At 36.3% G+C, this 16,959-nt stretch overlaps 1 protein-coding gene across 10 annotated transcripts in view; it reads left to right on the top strand.

The window, feature by feature from the left end:
* TFDP2 (transcription factor Dp-2) overlaps positions 1–16,959 on the top strand; it is a 150,123-nt gene that overhangs the window by 12,317 nt on the left and 120,847 nt on the right. For 8 of the 10 annotated variants that reach the window (XM_073232319.1, XM_073232316.1, XM_073232315.1 and 5 more), the window contains exon 2: positions 7,269–7,318. The exons of 1 other annotated variant lie outside the window; for it this stretch is intronic. The gene's annotated coding sequence lies outside the window, so the exon portion shown is untranslated. The remainder of the gene's footprint in view (positions 1–7,268; positions 7,319–16,959) is intronic. One more of the 10 variants, XM_073232309.1, reaches the window with a different exon arrangement.

Raw genomic sequence — 16,959 nt, 5'->3', positions numbered from 1 at the left:
TCCTTTTTTCTTCAGCATTGTTCTAGTGTAGCTTCAGGAGAGAATGGTTATAAACCTGTTTGTTCATATTTAACAAAAAGAACCTTGTAATACATTTTAATTATGTTCACTTGTAAAGACTACTATTAAAAATTGAGGAATTTCTTCTCTTCCTTTTCCACTAATCTTTATTTCAGTTTCTTATCGTGGGGGAAGAGTAGGATAGGCAATTTTAGGGAATGCAGAAGGGCAACAAGAGAGACAGGAAAATCCGGTTTGTTAATAACAGGATCAGCGGATACTCCTACCAGTGAGACTTAAATGAAGCAATATCGCCATCTTCCGGCTTTTTTAAAACTTTTCTGTAATTTTATGCAGGAATCCTTCATGTAGCTAATTCATATTATGTGACAGTGAATTGGTCATATTTAGTTTTCTATCCTGTTGTGGAAGACTTTTCTTTAAACAGGATTTGATTACAATATAATGGTCTTTGAAGCTTCCTGCAAAAGGATTTTATCTAAAGTACTACAAAAACTATACCCTGTCTCTCTCTAGCTCAGATGATTTTACCTATATTATGAAATCAGAAGTATTATTTGTTGTGAAGGAAAATACAGAATTTAAAAAATAAAGTGAGTTTGATATATATGTAGTTTGTGTTCATGGTATAAAATACAAAATGTATAAATGGTGTAAGTAGCTCATCTTACTACTTCATTAAAGTTAATCAAAGAACAGAAGTGTGTTCTCACTCTGCCAAATATCCAGCTAGTTCCTTTGCCTCAGAGATAGTGTTTATTTTTATTTTTATTTTTTTGTATCATTAATCTATAGTTACATGAGGAACATTATGTTTACTAGACTCCCCCCATCACCAAGTCCCCCCACATACCGCATTACAGTCACTGTCCATCAGCGTAGTAAGATGCTATAGAATCACTACTTGTCTTTGTGTTGCACAGCCCTCCCTGTGCCCCCCACTACATTATACATGCTAATCATAATGCCCCCTTATCCCTCCCTTCCCACCCATCCTCCCCAGTCCCTTTCCCTTTGGTAACTGTTAGTCCATTCTTGGGTTCTGTGTTTCTGCTGCTGTTTTGTTCCTTCAGTTTTTTCTTTGTTCTTATACTCCACAGATGAGTGAAATCATCTGATACTTGTCTTTCTCCGCCTGGCTTATTTCACTGAGCATAATACCCTCTAGCTCCATCCATGTTGTTGCAAATGGTAGGATTTGTTTTCTTCTTATGGCTGAATAATATTCCGTTGTGTATATGTACCACCTCTTCTTTATCCATTCATCTACTGATGGACACTTAGGTTGCTTCCATTTCTTGGCTATTGTAAATAGTGCTGTGATGAACATAAGGGTGCATCTGTCTTTTCCATCTGGGCTGCTGCATTCTTAGGGTAAATTCCTAGGAGTGGAGAGGTAGTCTTTTTACACAAATGCTGCAGCTACACATACTTCTCTGTAACTTGCTTCTTTTCATTTATATTGGAGTTTATATTGGAGGTCAGTCCATATCAGTTCATAGTACAAATGCCCCCTCATCTCTTTATTTGGCCATGATTTGTTTAACCATTCTACTATTGATAAACAGGGTTTGTCTTACCTTTTGCTGTAAAAATGGCACCATAGTGAGTATCCTTGTATATATGTGGTTTCACATGACTGTGTAGACTTGCATGTATCAGGATATATGCATTTAAATCTTCATAGATATGGTGCAGTTACCCTCCATAAAGAGTGTACTTACTTTATTCTACTACCAGAAAAGTATGAGAAAGTCCATTTTCCTTATCCTTTTCAATAAAGTATACTAGCACAATGTTTTTGATCTTGTATATTTATTTTTACTCGTATGAGAGAGGTTGAACATACTTTTTTAATGTCTAAAAGTGTTTTGTGCCCATTTTTCTTAGGGCTCGTGTGTTCTGTTTATTTATAGGAGCTTTGTAAACTTTTTTTTCCTGTAATGTGAATTGCAAATACTTCTTTCCAGTTGATTTTTGTGCCCTGCATTGTAGTGTTTTCCTTAAGTGCAGACAGTGTGATACATACATATACTTTGTAATCATATCAGTCTTTCCTTTGATGACTTCTGGGCTTGGGTTCATTATTTAGAAAAGTTTTCCATACACAGAGATTAAAACACTCCCATGTTTTTTTTCTGGTACCTAAAAAAATAATTACATTGAGTTCTTTGATCTATCTGGAATTTACTTTGATTGAGGTGTAAATTATGGCTCCAGTTAATTTTTTTTCAGATGGTTACTCACTTGTCAGTTATCCCAGCACTATTTATTGAGTAATCCACCCAAACCATTTATACCTCACTAATTTGAAGTGTCAGCTTTGATTCATACTAAATTTCTTTATGGATTTGGGTCTATTCTTGGACTTGTTTTTCTGGTCCATCAGATTATATGCCTTTGCTTTTGCAGTGTATAATATTTAAATTATTATAACTTATTTAAATAATTGGGTGGGGCTAAAATCCTCAGTGTGTTTCTGGGATTTGTATGACTATTCTTATTTTTTTTTTTTTTTGCTTATCTCGTACTTTATTTTCTGTCCTTAAAGAAAAATTTTTTTATTGTATTAAAATATACATAACATAAAACTTACACTTTAACCGTTTTTAAACAAACAGTTCAGTGGTATTAAGTACATTCATATTGTCATATAACCACCACCCATATCCATAACTCTTTAATCTTGTAAAACTGAAATCTGTACCCACTAAACACTAATGCCCCCATTTCCACCCCTTACCCCAGCCCCTGACAATCACCATTCTACCTTCTGCTTCTATGATTTTGACCATTTTAAATATCTCATAGGAGTAGAATCATATGTTCTTGTCTTTTTTGTGAATGGTATATTTTACTTAGCATAGTGTCCTCAAGTTTTGTCCATGGTGTAGCATGTGTGAGAATTTCCTTCCTTTTTAAGGTTGAATACTATTCCATTGTATGTATTTATTACATTTTGCTTACCCATTCATCCATTGATGGACATGGATTGTATCCATGTTTTAGCTTTTGTGAATAGTGCTGCTGGGGTTATGGGTGTACACATATCTCTTTGAGACTCTATTTTCAATATTTTTGAATATATACCCAGAAGTGGAATTCCTGGATTATGTGGTAATTCTATTTTTAATTTTTAATTTTTTGGAGAAACTACCATACTGTTTTCTATAGCAGCTGTTCCATTTTATATTTCTATTAACAGTACACAAGAGTTCCAGTTTCTCCACATCCTTGTCAACACTTATTTTTTTTTGATAGTAGCCATCTTTATGGGTAGAAGGTGGTATCTCATTCTAGTTTTGATTTGCATTTCTATAATGATTAGTGATGTTGAATATATTTCATGTGCTTATTGGCCATTTGTATGTATCTTCTTTGAAGAAATATCCATTCAATTCCTTTGCCCATTTTTGAATCAGGTTTTTTTTTTTGTCATTGAGTTTTAGGAGTTATCTGTGTATTTTGGATATTGATCCTTTATCAGATACATGATTTGCAAATACTTTCCTCCATTCCATGGGTTGCCTTCTTACTCTGTGGGTAAGTGTCTTGATGTGAAAAATTTTTTAAATTTCACAGTCACATTTGGCTGTTTTTTCTTACCTTTGGTGGCATATCTGAGAATCAATACCAGATCCAATTTCATGCAACTCTGCCCTGTGAAGAGGTTTATAGTTTTAGGTCTTATATTCCATATTAAGTATTGAATCAGTTGGTCTAACTAGAAGGATAAAATACTGTTGTTAATTTTGTTGTGATTCTTTATATTTGTAGAATAATTTGGGGGCAGTTGATACTGTTAAGGTTTTGTACTTTGCTGTTCAAGAACTTGGTATTTTTTCCATTTGTTTTTATCCCTACATATTTCTTCCTGAATTCCTTCCTGTTTTTTTTCTGTCATTGCTATTGTAAGTGGGGTAATCATTTCCATTCTAGCTTCTAAATAGTTAACATTTTCTGTATATAATGAACCTGTTAATTTCTGAGTATGAATTTTGTATTCCCCAAATCAATACCCTCCTTTTTTGAAAGAGCTTCCCTGTAGATTTCTTGGAGCTTCTCTGTAAACAGTCATAATTATCTGTAAATAATGGTAGTTTTACCTCTCAAGGACCATTCCAAATACTTATGTCATTCTTTTGTCTAATTGTATTGGCTGGTAGCTGCAAAACAATGTTAAATAATAATGATGAGTGAAAGACCCCAAGTAGCCAAAGCAATCCTGAGAAGGAAGAATAAAGCAGGGGGGATCTCGCTTCCCAACTTCAAGCTCTATTACAAAGCCACAGTAATCAAGACAATTTGGTACTGGCACAAGAACAGACCCATAGACCAGTGTAACAGAATAGAGAGTCCAGATATTAACCCAAGCATATATGGTCAACTAATATACAATAAAGGAGCCATGGATATACAATGGGAAAATGACAGCCTCTTCAACAGCTGGTGTTGGCAAAACTGGACAGCTACATGCAAGAGAATGAAACTGGATTACTGTCTAACTCCATACACAATAGTAAACTCAAAATGGATCAAAGACCTGAATGTAAGTCATGAAACCATAAAACTCTTAGAAGAAAACATAGACAAAACTCTCTTGAATATAAACATGAACAACTTCTTCATGAACATATCTCCCTGGGTAAGGAAAACAAAAGCAAAAATGAACAAGTGGGACTATATCAAACTAAAAAGCTTCAGTACAGCCAAGGACACCATCAGTCGAACAAAAAGGCATCCTACAGTATGGGAGAATGTATTCATAAATGACATATCCGATAAGGGCTTGACATCCAAAATAAACAAGGAGCTCATGTACCTCAACAAACAAAAAGCAAGTAAGCCAATTAAAAAATGGGCAGAGGATATGAACAGACAATTCTCCAAAGAAGAAATTCAGATGGCCAACAGGCACATGAAAAGATGCTCCACATCGCTAATCATCAGAGAAATGCAAATTAAAACCACATTGAGATACCACCTCACACCAGTTAGGATGGCTGCCATCCAAAAGACAGACAACAACAAATGTTGGTGAGGATGTGGAGAAAGGGGAACCCTCCCACACTGTTGGTGGCAATGTAAATTAGTTCAACCATTGTGAAAAGCAGTATGGAGGTTCCTTAAAAAACTAATAATAGAAATACCATTTGACCCAGGAATTCCACTCCCAAGAATTTATCCTAAGAATGCAGCAGCCCAGTTTGAAAGAGACATATGCACCCCTGTGTTTATTGTAGCACTATTTACCATAGCCAATAAATGGAAACAACCTAAGTGTCCATCGGTAGATGAATGAATAAAGAAGATGTGGTACATATACACAATGGAATAGTATTCAGCCATAAGAAGAAAACAAATCCTACCATTTGCAACAACATGGATGAAGCTAGAGGGTATATTATGCTCAGTGAAATAAGTCAGGTGGAGAAAGACAAGTACCAAATGATTTCACTCATCTCTACAGCATAAGAACAAAAAAAACTGAAGGAACAAAACAGCAGCAGACTCACAGAACCCAAGAATGGATTAACAGTTACCAAAGGGAAAGGAACTGGGGAAGATTGGTGGGAAGGGAGGGAGAAGGGGAAAAAGAGGCTTTACGATTAGTACACATAATGTAGCTGGGGGCAGAGGGCACGGGGAAGGCAGTACAGCACAGAGAAGACAAGTAGTGACTCTGTAACATCTTACTATGCTGATGGACAGTGTCTGTAATGGGGTATGTGGTGGGAACTCGATAATGGGGTGAATCTAGTAACCACAATGTCCCTCATGTGATTGTATATTAATGATAACAAAATTTTAAAAAAAATAGTGATGAGTGGTAATTGACGTTCTCTCTTATTTTTTTCTTTAATGGGACTGTTTTTTTAATGATGCTTAATGAAAAATACATCCATAGTTGCTGAAAGGGCATTTGATAAAATCTACTACATATTCATAAAATATGATCTCATCAGGTATTCATCATTTGCTTTTTTATTAAATGTGTAACAAGAATTTAGCAAGGCTATTTTATAATGAGTGCATGTTAAATCTTATCAAATCCTTTGAAAACATTTTAGCATTTGATTAAAATGCATTAATAGTTAAACTTAATATTTTTAAATATATAATTTAAAATAAAACATTTTTCTTTTTGATGAACGTATCTGTAAGAGAGTGTGACCTCAGTTGCTATTTAGATGGGCAACCCTTTGACAACTTAATTTTTTTCTATGTTAACTTATTAGCTTAGATTTTCTATCTTTTCTGGACAGTTCTGGTAAGTTATATTTTCCTAGAAAATTATACATTCTATTCAGGTTCTTAATTTAGTTGCTCCAGGATGAACAAAGTAGTTGTAATGATTTTTTTAATGTCCTCTGATTCTGTGGCATTTTTCCCCTTTTGTATTTTCACATGCTGTGTGTTTGTGCTTCTCCTTTTTTTTTTCTGATTGTTTGTTAGTGTTTTATCAGTTTGTTGTTTTAAAAGACAAAGATCTTGGATTTGTTACCGTTTATCTTTTAATTTTTTGGCTTAAATATTTGTTATACCTCAGATATACAAAATACATAAGTATATGGAATAATACAGTTTAACCCCCTTTGTAACCTGTAACTTTGCTTATACAATAGCTAACGCCTTCTCTGTTCTGTAGCTTAAATGCTTTCCTTCTTTCCCATAGAGAGGGGAGATTTGGTGCCTGTAATTGCCACGTGCTTCTTATGTTTTTACTCTTAAGTGTACATCTTTAAGCAATATGTATTATTTTGCACACCATAACTTGATGTAAATATAATCATATTGTATATATGTGATTTTAAGCCATTACATTTGCAAGGGTTTTCTATGTTGTGGCATGTTTACTATAATTAATTACTTTTCATAACTGTATCATTGTAGTGGATGCTGTGTATTCTGCCCAGACCTTCTGTCCATAACTGAGTATGCATTTTGCAGCCACTCAGACTGGTGGCTCACAGCTGCATCCCTTCCTGGGAATTGTCCTTGGCCCAAGGCATTGCCTTGGCCAAGGTGTGCTTTCCCCCAGAGACATCCTATGAGAACTAACTGGGTGCTGCAGGAATATGAGATCCCAACGAAGCTTGCCTCCAAAGCGCCGTGGTGTCAGCCCAGGTCCCAGTTGCATCCTCCCCATTCCCAATTCTGCTTCCTTTACTTCCTAGTGAGGGTGGCTCCTAAGACACTTCCCAGGAAACTTCCTGCATGCTAGTCTCCCTTTCTTTCTTTCAAAGGAATGAAATTAAGATGTTGGTGTTTTCTTCCAGATGGATAACCAAATTGTGTAAGTACCATTTACTATATCAACCCTTTTAAGGCATAAATACCGTGTATTATGTACCTTATAATGCTACACCCCATTTATCATTAGTATGTGTATTATCCTAGGTTTCTCTCTTTATATTTTCTCTTTGCTTTTTTAAGCATCTCTTGGTATTTAAGAAAGTTTGTGTTTTTATTATCAGAGTACCATTATGTTAATATCTTTTATAAGTGTCCTTAATCCCCTTTTTTCTTAACTTTTTACTGTCAGTTTTCAGTGATATCCTTTGACCATCCCATCTATTAGCTATATAACAGTCAATGATCTTATATTACTTCTTTTTCACTCCTCTCTTTAGGTTTTAGTTGCATTCTTTCTACTTTGTCAGGTCATATGATATTTATATATTGTCCTTCACTCCATGACACCAGTCTTTAATTTTACCTCTACAGTTGAATATCTAAAATGCTCACTATCAGTGTTCTTGCAGAAGTTTCCGAGGCATATTTTGGTTGGATGAATGAAGCTTCTCCTCTAATAGATTCCTCAGAAAGTGTACATACCCATCAGATTCCCTGAACTCTACCATATTCAAATTGTTTTTTTACCCAGTTTTATAGTTATAATTGATATTTAACATTGTATGAGTATAAGGTGTACAAAGCAATGATTTGGTAAGTGCATATATTGCAAAATGATAACCACAGTAAGCTTAGTTAATGTCCATCACCTCACATAGTTACAAAGTTTTTTTGTGATGAGAACTTTTTAGATTTACTCTCCCCAACTTTCAAGTATATAATACAGTACTGTTAACTACAGTCACCCAGAACTTATTTACCTTAAAACTGGAAGAGTACCTTTTGACCACCAGTTGGGATCTGCTCTCATACCCCCACAACCATCAATCTGTTCTCTGTTTCTGAGTTCAATTTTTTTTTAGATTTTTTTATATAACTGAGATCATACAGCATTTCTTTGGTTTATTACAAATGGCGGGGTTTCCTTTTTTATGGCTGAATAATAATCCATTGTGTATATGTACCACATTTTATTTATCCATTCATCTTCTGATGGACACTTAGGTTGTTACATTGTCTTGGCTATTGTAAATAATGCTGCAGTGAACATGGGGGTGCAGATACCTCTTTGAGATAGTGATTTTGTTTCTTTCAGATGAATACCCAGAAGTGGGATTGCTGGGTCATGTAGCAGTTCTATTTTTAATTTTTTGAGGCACCTCCATACTATTATCCATCATGGCTATACCAGTATACACATGACCAAAAGTGGGGGGTGAGGTTCCCTTTTCTTAACTCCTTGCCAATACTTGTTATCTGTTATCTTTTTGATGACAGCCATTCTAACAGGTATGAGGTGATAACTCATCGTGGTTTAAATTTCCCTGATGATCAGTGATGATAAGCACTTTTTCATCTGTTTGCCATTTGCATTTCTTCTTTGGAAAAATGTCTGTTCAGTTCCTCTGGCCATATTTAAATTGGATAGATAGGGTTTTTTGCTGTTGAACTATATGGTTCTTTATAGTTTTTATATTAACCCCTTATCAGATACTTGATTTGCAAATACTTTCTCCCATTCAGGAGGTTGCCTTTTCATTTTGTCGATGGTTTCCTTAATGGTGTAGAAGCTTTTTAATTTGATATAGTCCCACTTGTTTATTTTTGCTTTAATTCCCTCTGCCTTTTGTGTCAAATCCAAAAAGTCATTGCCAAGACTGATGTCAAACAGCTTACTCCAAAACAGTTTTTTGATGTTCTTGAAACTTGTATTTGGAAGGATAACATATGGTTTACACTTCTTTCCTTAAGTTTCTTGAAAATGCTGCTCTACTGTTGTCTTGCTTTATGTTAGTTTTTAGAAATGTGAGGCTAGTCTAATAAATTATTTTATCTTTTTGCCTAGATGCCCTAAAGTTTGGCTTTTTTCTTTAAATAATTTTACGAGGATATATGTCACAGTTGATCATTTTGGGTCATTTTTCCCAAGTATCTGGCAGGCCTTTTCAGCATGTGGATTCAGGCCTTTCATCTCTGGAAAGTTTTATTGTTCTGTAATTTAGTATTAGTGCTATTCCATTATTTAAATTTCTTCCCTTAAGAACGCCAGTAAAAATGTTCTACCTTCTTTCCTGGCATCCGTTTCAGCCAGTTTTCTCTGACCTTTTGCTTCTTACTTTCTTTCATTTTCATTCTCTTTTGTTTTCCTCCTTTTCTTCAATATCCTCTGTTAAGTTTTCATTAAAATCTATTCTTCCTTGTGTAACTTAGAGTTTAGTTTTCATTTCTTGTATGGTTTTTGTCTTTGCTTCTGTTTCTTTATGGGTTCCAACCAACTCTATTTAATTTCTGTTTTTGTGCATTTTGGTTCTTAGTTTTTACATTTCTGACTCAAGGGTTTTTTTCTGTCTACAAATTCTTGCTTAAGGATATTTAATTCATAAGGGATATGTTACAGTTTTTTTCTAACTTCAGGTTTGGTTTTGGGGGAGAAAACCATCAACAGGAAAGCCTTCACTTGTGTTTTTCTGGCTTTTTGTAGGACTTCTGTGGGCACATAGTGTACTTCTGTTGTTACACTGTGTCTGCTTATTTTGTAGACAGTTCCTCGTTTGAGAGTTTTTCTGTAACTCTTCCCTCTTCTATTCAGTTCTTTTTAGTAATTTGTGGATGATGATGGTGAGGGGAACAGGCAAAGGAAGGGTGGGTATATCTTGTTTCTGTTTTGTTTCTGCAGGGTCCTTAACTTCCCCCTCTTACTGTCTTCTTTCCATTCACTGCCTCATCTCTAAGATCTCTTATTTTTATCTATATACCTGATTCTCTCCCAGAGGCACATTCCTTAGAGATTGTCACCGCGGGTCCTGCAGTTTCCAGACGCTTTCACATCACTAGGACTGTGACTATTAAGTCCTCACTTGTGTTCAGTATTTGTGCATTTTTTTTATTAAGGTATCATTGATACACAATCTTATGAAGGTTTCACATGAGCAACATTGTGGTTACAAAATTTGCATTTGTTGTTTTACTCTCTCTTTGTGGGTGATAGTGTCGGTGCTTCCTCTGACTTCCCTGGACCTCTCTGCTCTTCTCCATGGAGTCTTTTTAGCCTCCCCTCACTCACACTGTCCACAGGCTTGGAGAAGGTAGGCAATGGGACTTCTTGTGGAATTGGTTTCTTTAACCCTTTATTTATAGGTAATTTAAAGGTTGCTCTGCTCTCTGTCTCCTGGTAATGATAATGTTGAACACATGGGTCCTGAGCGGTTTGTATTTACTCTCCTTGTTTATTTCGTATGTGTTTGGGATGACTGATGGAGAGATTTATAATCAGGCTACTTCCATTGTTCTGCAGACTAGCAAGATCCAACAGTCCCTATTTTCATATAATTTTATACCTGAAAAACCCAAGAGTCAACTGAAAAAAAGCTACTACACACAGTAAGAGAATTCAGTTGTGTAGTGAGGTATAAAATTAATAAAGAAAAGAACCCCATAAATTTCTTTTATACAAACAGCTTGAAAGTTATGATGGAGAATTCCATGTATAATAGGAAGAACAAGTAGCTATAATAAATACAAAAAAAAATAAAGTAAGTATAGCTATAAGAAGAAATGTGTAAAACTGATCAGTTTCCTAGCAGTTAAAGTACCGCACACTGGGTGGCTTAAGACAACAGAAATGTGTTTTCTCACAGTTCATACGCCAGAAGCCCCAAATCAAGGTGTTGGCAGGACCATCATCCCTCTGAAGCCTTGAGAGAATTCTCACTTGCCTTTTTCAGCTCCTGGTTCAGAGATGTTTCTTGATTTGTGGCAACGTAACTCCAGTCCCTGCCTCCATCTTCACGTAATTGACTTCCCTTTGTGTGTTTGTCTGTGTCTCTTCTCCTGTTTTAATACGAGCACCAGTCATATTGGGTTAGGGCCCACTTTAGTTCCAGTGTGACCTCATCTTAACTCGATTACATCTATGAAGATTCTATTTCCTAGTCCTAGTCAAGTCACATTCACAGGTACCAGGGGTTAGAACTTGAAACATACCTTTTTGGGGTACACAACAATTAGGGCACAGAAGTAAATGTGAATAAATGGAAACACATGTTCTTAGATAAGAAGACAGCATTTTGACAGTGTGGAGACTTATAAATTAAATTAATTTAGGGAGGATTGACATGATCCAGTAAGACTCTGACAGAGTTTATTTTCCTTTTTCTGGAACTGGAGATGCAATATCAGATGGGAAAGTGGAGAAGTAATGATAGTGAAAACTCTGAAAAAGAACAAAATAAAATTGCAAATACCATTAAAAAAATCTATTCAGTAAACACTTTACTGGTCAGGCTGTGGAGAAAGAAGTACTTTTATATGCTGCTGGATGGAGTGCAAATGTCCACAACATCCATGGAGGACAATTTAGCGATATCACTAAAAATACCGTACAGTGTGTGGTACTTTGTTATGACTGCTAGGAAACGGATCAGTTTTACACATTTCTTGTTATAGCTATACTTACTTTATTTTTTTAAATATTTATTATAGCTACTTGTTCTTCCTATTATACATGGAATTCCCCATCATAACTTTCAAGCTGTTTGTATAAAAGAAATTTATGGGGTTCTTTTCTTTATTAATTTTATACCTCACTACACAACTGAATTCTCTTACTGTGTGTAGTAGCTTTTCAGTTGACTCTTTTGGGTTTTTCAGGTATAAAATTATATGAAAATAGGGACTGTTGGATCTTGCAAGTCTGCAGAACAATGGAAGTAGCCTGATTATAAATCTCTCCATCAGCCATCCCAAACACACATAAAATAAACAAGGAGAGTAAATACAAACTGCATCATTACATCAAGGAATTCCACATGTGAAATTACATATGTATCAGATTATTTGTTGAATTGTTGTTTGTAATAGCAAAGATTAGAAACTGAAATTCCAGCAAGAGGCAACTGGTTAAATAATGTTATGTTTATGTAACATTTTAGGCAGTTATAAAAAGGAATGAAGATATTCTCTGAGTATTGATTTGGCAAGAGCTCAGTGCTATATTGTTAAGTTAAAAAAGGCAAGATACAGAAGTAAATATTTAGCTTTCCTAAAAATGGGGAGGCTAGAATGATTTTTTGTTAACCTGTGTATGCTTATAGTAACCTCATGCAGACAAAAGAAACACAGGTACTGTGACTTTCCATGCAGAGGTATAAATGGGATAGCTGGGATATAGGCAGATGGGAAAATTACATTTCACTGTCCACCTCTTTGTACTTGATGGCTTTCCTCTCTCTCTGTGTCTTTTAAAATCCATGTTAAAGTATAAACTATTAAATAAATTTAAAAGGGGATTGGATTAAAGATGGCAGTGTGAGAGGTGAGACAGAGGCCTCCTCCTAAAACCACATATAATATGAAAATATAATCAATACAACTAATCCTTAAAGAGCAACAGGAAAGAAGGCTGTGCCAGACTGCATACACCTGGAGAAAAGAATAGACCACACAGAACAGGGTAATGTACCAAAGCCACGGCCTGGCGGGACCCAAGCCCTTCCCCCACCCCAGCTCACTAGTGGGAGGAAGAGAAACGGAGCAGGGAGGGAGTGGAGTCCTGGGACTGCTGAACACCTAGCTCTGGAGATCTTCTCTGGGAGGACAAACCTACATTGCATGGTGCTCTGGTGATTAGGGGGATTGGAAAGCTAAGACAGAATACCTGGAGAGACTGAGACCCCAGCTGCTTGTGGAAAACGGGTCCATATCCAGCTGCTCTGGGATAAAAGAAAGGCAGGCAGTCTGAGAGACTTCCTAACAGTGAGAGGGTTGCTAAAGGGGCAAGGATTGCACAAAGCTTACTGCTCAGGAGAAAGGACAGGTAGACAAAATTGTTCAGATGTACTCTGCCCAGCAGGTTGGGAACTTTCATGATCTTTAGGCGCTCCAGCCCCCTGGCTGACTAGGCAGCTCCAAGCTCCCCCTCCGTGATATGTAGCCTGCTGTGCTGTCCTCCTGGCCAGCCTGCCCCTGGCTCTGAAACGGACAAACCCTGCCCTGGTGTCAGGCCAGCCAGAGGGAAGCCCCACCTACAGCTACAAATGCAAGGTATAGAGGTTTATACCTGTGTGCTCAGCCCACTAGTTCAGGCAGTGGAGGCAGGCACAGCAGCCAGGAAGCAGGAAACAGCTCTTTCCTTCCCCCCAGGCACCAACACCGCTCTCCTGCAACCCCCAACATTGCTCCAGGGACTGAGCAGCTCCAGAGAGTAGAGCTTCTGGGCACTAGAGGGTGCCACATACAAATATGAAATGTCATAGGAAGCTGGTTCAAAGCAACATACTACATACACCAGATAAAGAGTCAAATGAAACTGATCTCATGAATCTTCCTGAAAGAGATTTCAAAATAAAGATCATAAACATGCTCATGGAGGTACAGAAAGATATTCAAGAACTCAGGAATGAATTCTGCTTGGACATACAATCATTATGGAACAAAGTATCAGAAATGAAACATACAATGGAAGGTTTTAAAAGCAGATTAGATACTGTGGAGGAGACAATAAATGAAACAAATTAGAGAAGAGGAATACAAAGAAGCTGAGGCACAAAGAGAAAAAAGGATCTCTAAGAATGAAAGAATATTGAGAGAACTGTGTGACCAATCAAAATGGAACAATATTCATATTATAGGGGTACCAGAAGAAGAGAGAGAAAAAGGGATAGAAGGTGTTTTTGAGGAGGTAATTGCTGAAATGTTCCCCAATCTGGGGAAGGAGGTAGTCTCTCAGGTCATGGAGGTGCACAGATCTCCCAACACAAGGCACCCAAGAAAGACAACACCAAGTCATGTAATATTTAAAATGGCAAAGATCAAGGATAAAGACAGACTATTAAAAACAGCCAGAGAGGAAAAAAAAAGATCACATACAAAGGAAAGTACATCAGGCTATCATCAGAATTCTGAACAGAAAACTTACAGGCTAGAAGGGAGTGGCATGATATATTTAATGCAATGAAGCCGGAGCGCCTTGAACTAAGAATACTTTATCTGGCAAGGGTAGCATTTAAGTTTGAAGGAGGGATTAAACAATTTCCAGATAAGCAGAAGCTGAGAGAATTTGCCTCCCACAAACTGTCTCTGCAGTGTATTTTGGAGGGACTGTTATAGATGGAAGTGTACTTAAGGTTTAATAGCTGTCACCAGAAGTAATAAAACCACAGTAAGAAAGTAGAACAGTTCATTATTAAGCAATGCAAAATTTAATCAAGTACCCCCAAAGTTAATCAGGGGATAGACAAAGACTACCGAATATGATATCTAATATATAAAGAATGGAGGAGGAAGTAAAGGGAGGAGAAAAAAAGAACCTTTAGGTTGTGTTTGTAATAGCATATTAAGTGAGTTAAGTTAGACTCTTATATAGTAAGGAAGTTAACCTTCCAAATCTAAAGCCTGCAATGGCAACAAGTACATACCTGTTGATAATCACCCTAAATTTAAATGGTCTGAATGCACCAATCAAAAGACATAGAGTCACTGAATGGATAAAAAAAGAAGACCCATCTATATACTGCCTACAAGAGACTCACTTTAAACCCAAAGACATATACAGATTAAAAGTGAAGGGATGGAAAAAGATATTTCATGCAACTAATAGGGAGAAAAGACCAGGAGTTGCAGTACTTGTATTAGACAAAGTAGACTTCAGAAGAATGAAAGTCACAAGAGACAAAGAAGGATATCACATAATGATAAAGGGGTCAACCCAACAAGAAGTTATAAACATTATAAATATCTATGCACCCAACACAGGATCACCTACATATGTGAAACAAATACTAACAGAATTAAAGGAGGAAATAGAATGCAATGCATTCATTCTAGGAGACTTGAACACTCCACTCACTCCAAAGGGCAGATCAACCAGAGAGAAAATAAGTAAGGAGACAGAGGCACTGAACAACACATTAGAACAGATGGACCTAACAGACATCTACAGAACTCTACACCCAAAAGCAGCAGAATACACATTCTTCTCAAGTGCACATGGAACATTTTAAAGAATAGACCAAATACTAGGCCACAAAAAGAGCCTCAGCAAATTCAAAAAGATTGAAATTGTACCAATCAGCTTCTCAGACCACAAAGGTATGAAACTAGAAATAAATTTTGCAACGAAAAAGAAAAGCCTTCAAACACATGGAGGCTTCACAACATGCTCCTAAATAACCAATGGATCAATGACCAAATAAAAGCCGAGATCAAGCAATATATGGGGACAAATGACAACAATAATTCAACACCGCAAAGTCTGTGGGACACAGCGAAGGCTGTGCTAAGAGGAAAGTATATTGCAATACAGGCCTACCTCAGGAAAGAAGAACAATCCTATATGAACAGTCTAAACGCACAATTAATGAAACTAGGAAAAGAAGAATGAATGAGGGCCAAAGTCAGGAGAAGGAGGGACATAATAAAGATTAGAGCAGAAATAAATAAAATTGAGAAGAATAAAACAATAGAATCAATGAGAGCAGAAGCTGGTTCTTCGAGAAAATAAACAAAATAGATAAACGCTTAGCCAGACTTATCAAGAAGAAAGAGAGTCTGCACATATAAAGAGAATCAGAAATGGGAAAGGAAAAGTCACTACAGACACCACAGAAATACAAACAATTATGAGAGAATACTATGAAAAATTATATGCTAACAAACTGGATTACCTAAAAGAAATGGACAACTTTTTAGAAAAATACAACCTTCCAAGGCTGTCGCAAGAAAGAAATAGAAAATCTGAACAGACCAATTACCAGCAACGAAATTGAGTTGATAACCCAAAACCTACCCAAGAACAAAACCCTTGGACCAGATGGCTTCCTGCTGAATTTCATCAAACATTTAGGGAAGACCTAATACCCATCCTACTTTAAGTTTTCCAAAAAATAAAAGAGCAAATACTTCCAAACTCATTCTATGGGCCAGCATCACTCTAATACCAAAACCAGGGAAAGACACCACAAAAAAAGAAAATTACAGACCACTATCCCTGATGAACATAAATGCAAAAATACTCAACAAAATATTAGCAAGCTGAATTCAAAAATACATCAAAAAGATCATCCATCATGATCAAGTAGGATTTATTCCAGGGATGCAAGGATGGTCCATTTGAAAATCCATCAACATCATTCACCACATCAACAAAAAGAAGGACAAAAACCACATAATCATCTCCATAGATGCTGAAAAAACATCAATTCATGATAAAAGTTCTGAACAAAATAGTTATAGAGGGCAAGTACCTCAACATAATAAAGCCATATATGACAAACCCACAGCCAACATCATACTTAAAAGTGAGAATCTGAAAGCCTTTTCTTTAAGAACAGAAACAAGACAAGGATGCCCACTCTCTCCACTTTTATTCAGCATTGTTCTGGAGGTCCTCACCACAGCAATTAGACAACACAACGAAATAAAGGACATTCAGATTGGTAAGGAAGAAGTTGAACTGTCACTATTTGCAGATGACATGATACTGTACATAAAAAACCCTAAAGAATCCACTTACAAAGAACTCCATCTAATATCTGAATTCAGCAAAGTTGCAGGATACAAAATTAATAGACAGAAATCTGTTGC

Source organism: Manis javanica, chromosome 3, assembly GCF_040802235.1.
Source record: "Manis javanica isolate MJ-LG chromosome 3, MJ_LKY, whole genome shotgun sequence".
NCBI lineage: Eukaryota > Metazoa > Chordata > Mammalia > Pholidota > Manidae > Manis > Manis javanica.
Note: the sequence above shows the minus strand (reverse complement) of the source record. Positions and strands in the feature narration are given on the sequence as shown.